General features: G+C 45.1%; 1 protein-coding gene across 1 annotated transcript in view; it reads right to left on the bottom strand.

Annotated features, from left to right (window-relative positions):
* Positions 1–3,349, bottom strand: part of ACAP3 (ArfGAP with coiled-coil, ankyrin repeat and PH domains 3) — a 91,447-nt gene extending 88,098 nt beyond the window's left edge. The window contains exon 1 of the mRNA XM_019511826.1: positions 3,278–3,349. The gene's annotated coding sequence lies outside the window, so the exon portion shown is untranslated. The remainder of the gene's footprint in view (positions 1–3,277) is intronic.
* Between the last annotated feature and the right edge of the window lie 184 nt (positions 3,350–3,533).

The raw sequence follows: 3,533 nt of genomic DNA on the forward strand, positions 1-3,533 counted from the left end.
AGTTCTTGTACTTCTCTCATTCTGTTGTTTTAGCAGAACAGGCTAGCAGGCTCGTAGTGCTCCATCCAACACCAAAGACAGAAAACAAACTGATCCAGCTTCTATTGCATCTGGAGCCCAGACGGACTCAAGGAGCTTTCGACAGATCCTTTGGAAAGGAAATCCAGCTTTCTCTGCAACGTGGCGGTTTCTAAAATACCTCCTTGTGTGCACACATGCACAGCCAAGGCTGTGTTGCTAGTAGCTGAGGGCCACTCAACCCGAGCACACTCTGAAATCGCATTCCCTCACTTTGGAAAGACTCCTGAAATACTAGAAAGCTTGGGCACCGCTGGTAGGAAATCAGTTTGCAACAGCTGGAGGCTAACTTGAGGTCAGCCTATGTGAGCGAAGGAAGCATCTGTATTTAAACTGCATTAGAAATAACTGCTTCTGCCTCTAACTGGAGAAAGCAATTAGAAACTGAAAAACCCACCAAACCACAGGAAGTTCAGAGAGTTCAATATTCAATCTTAAGAGTCAGGTTCTGACTCCCATGTTTGCACTGAACACTAGTACCTTATTCCATAATTTTTCCCTGAGAGGAAGACTGCAACTGTAGGCTGAGCACTGAACTAGAGTAAGGAAATGCAGGTTCAGTTCCTGATTCAGATGCAGATGTCTGATGTTACCGAGGACAAAGCACTTGAGCGGACACAGGTGTGTTCTCAGGTTACCTCCATTAATGACTATAAAACATGCAAACACCATAAGGGCATGTGCAAATCTAGACAGAGTGCTGTGCTATGTAACAACGACCAAATCTTGCTGAAATCAAGAGGCGAGTCCAAAAAGAAGTGAAGTGAAATGGCTTTGAAGTTCAATGACCCTTCAGATCCAAGTCAACCTTATCTGTCCCGATGCCAAGCTTGTAGGATCTATTTCTGATCTTGTCCCATAGTTGGCCAAAAATATGTATGGAGTATTTAACTGTTTAACTTAGTCCCTGGTAACTGCTCTGGGCCTGACCTTGGTGCCAGTGAAGGGTTCCAGATGGGCAGTCCAAGAAACTAAATTCCCGCATCCACAGCCATGGCAGTAGCACTTCCATTAAGACAAGCTTTCCCCATGCTAGGCAGCTAACGTGCTTTGACCCCGTCTCTGAAAAACCAACTTGAATGGTTAGTCTGGGCCTCTCTGGGGGTTCACTAACACATGAAGACACCTGTCCTGAGAACTTAAGACTAAAACCACCCATTCATTTCCCACAGGCTGCTGACCTCCGAGAACTTGTGGCTTAAACCAGGCCACCTTCCCCATCGTGTGCCGGATTTCCCTTTCCATCTAGCAGCATGCAGTCTCTGCTAAGAACGCAATAGTTTCTCGGCTTCCTCCACCACGTTCTGTCCGTCTGTTCTCATTCAGAAACATCTTGGCTGGTGTCTCAGATATTTGAGGGGAGCAGGGTGGGAAAACAGCCTTCCATCAGTAAGCCTCTTGACTGAGATCCAAGCCTCTTTCAGCACTTCTCTCTCTGTCCCCTACTCCAAAATGCATGGATATTACAAACCATATTTTTTGCTGATGGAAGGTTTTGCATTGCTAATTGCTGACAGAGACCTCATCAAGTCCTGTAGTAGCACAGATGGATAGATAGTTGGAAATCTTAAAGTGACAGGGTCAAGAGACACAGACTAGACTTGGGTTTTTTTTCTGCATCTATTTGTTACATCCAGGGAATTCTTTGTGGTACGTACATGAAGGTGTTTTTGCTATGCTTCTATATCAAATGCTGGTCCCAGCATCCAGGAAAAAAAATAGTAGGCACAGTCCAGCCCAGTAAACTAATTGTGCACATGGAGTGTAATACCAGTGCAGTACACTAGTGTATTACAAATCTGAGTTACATAAACACAGCCCTAAATTACAAAGCCATGTGCACATAAAGTGGGGGAAAATTAGTAACAAACTTCAGAGTCTGGCTTCCAGTGGGGGAGGTGGCTCTTGGGGCTAAGATAGCAGCCTGGGAGTCTGGCCACTCGGGTTTAGCTCCTTTATAATTATATCCAGCACAGGATAGTGGTATATGTACCCACACTGACTTCCTCACTTATACAAATATACTACTAATGAGCATTTCTGTAGTGCTTTTCACCCACAAGTCTCAAAGCATTCACGATTATCAAGCTGAGCTTGATAAAAGTACCTATGAAGCAGGTATCTTAAATTTACTTATGGAAGAAAAAGTGGTATGGAGAGGTATGTGTATGTCAGGCTTTGTTAGGAGAGATGAGAACAGAACCAGGAGTTGTGAATCACAGTCCTTGCCTCGAAACACTGGACAGCACAAGCCCTCTCAAAGAGGGGAATTTGGGGGGGGTGATTGTTAATATAGCAAGTGGACTTAAGGAATTTGCTACAGTGAAAACAAAATCAATAAGATACTATTAAAAAACAATTCCCAAATGAATCCCATCCCTGGCACCAAACCTGACCCAAAACTGCCCACATATATGCAAAGAGCAAGGTTTGTTTGATGACTTCTTCTACTGAGCCAATCTTACAGCTGGAACAAATGACAAGCAACCTTTGGGCACGCTATGCCCTTCCTCAGGTCTGGGGAACAGATGCAGCCACCTTTCCCATACTTGAGGAACAGCATTTTGTGCCCAAAAGCTCGTCTCACATCTTCTCCCAACTGTATGATTGCTTGGTCCGGTAAAAAAGTTCATTCATCTCTTTCTGCATTTTCCCTGGACCATCACAATCACAAACCGCTAGACATGGCAGTTACCATTGGAGACTGAACCAAGGACCCTTCCACAAGAGCGGCTCTATTTGAGGCCTCGACTATGAGAAGGATCCCATTGCAGTAGATCACGGAGTAGATATGTAGTAAGAGATGGTCCCTGCCTTGATGGCTATAGGGGGGAGGGCAGAGAGGCAAAATGACTCACTCAACATCATACAGCAAGTCAATAACAGCTGGCAATCTCCAGGGGTTCAGTCTGGCACAGCAGCTACACAGCCATGCTTCCATGCTAAGAAGAAGAGCCTCATTCACTTGCACTAACGAACAGCTAAATTTGGCTATCACCAAGTTGCACTGATTGGGGCAGCCAGTAGAAGGAGAATGTGATCATATGTACTACGCCAGTATATTACACAGTGGTTTCCTGACTTTCCAAGCACAGTCCCTCTCTGAACAAGCTGGTGGGGCCATACTGTCAAGCCAAAGGCTTAAACTTTGTCCACCTAAATTCAGGCCCTTCCCATCCCCTGAGCCGCTGCATCTTACCTTGTCAAGCTTTGCTTCTATCTCCACCACATCTGTTTCCACTTCATCTATGGTTGCCCTGTAGTAAGAATAACAAAAGGGAAAAATTAGCTGTTTGCCTAAATGCAGCAGATGCCCAGGGAAGCTGAATGGTTTGTGAGAGGCAAAGAGCAGAAAGAGGGGGGGGAAATACGGACAGGATCAACATCTTGTTTCCTACCCAGAGACTGCAATATAAGTGGAGAGCTCACATTTTGAGAGAAGCCCATTTCTAGGA

The sequence above is a fragment of the Gavialis gangeticus genome, unplaced genomic scaffold (assembly GCF_001723915.1).
Source record: "Gavialis gangeticus isolate Ggan-Ray unplaced genomic scaffold, GavGan_comp1, whole genome shotgun sequence".
Taxonomy (NCBI): Eukaryota; Metazoa; Chordata; order Crocodylia; family Gavialidae; genus Gavialis; species Gavialis gangeticus.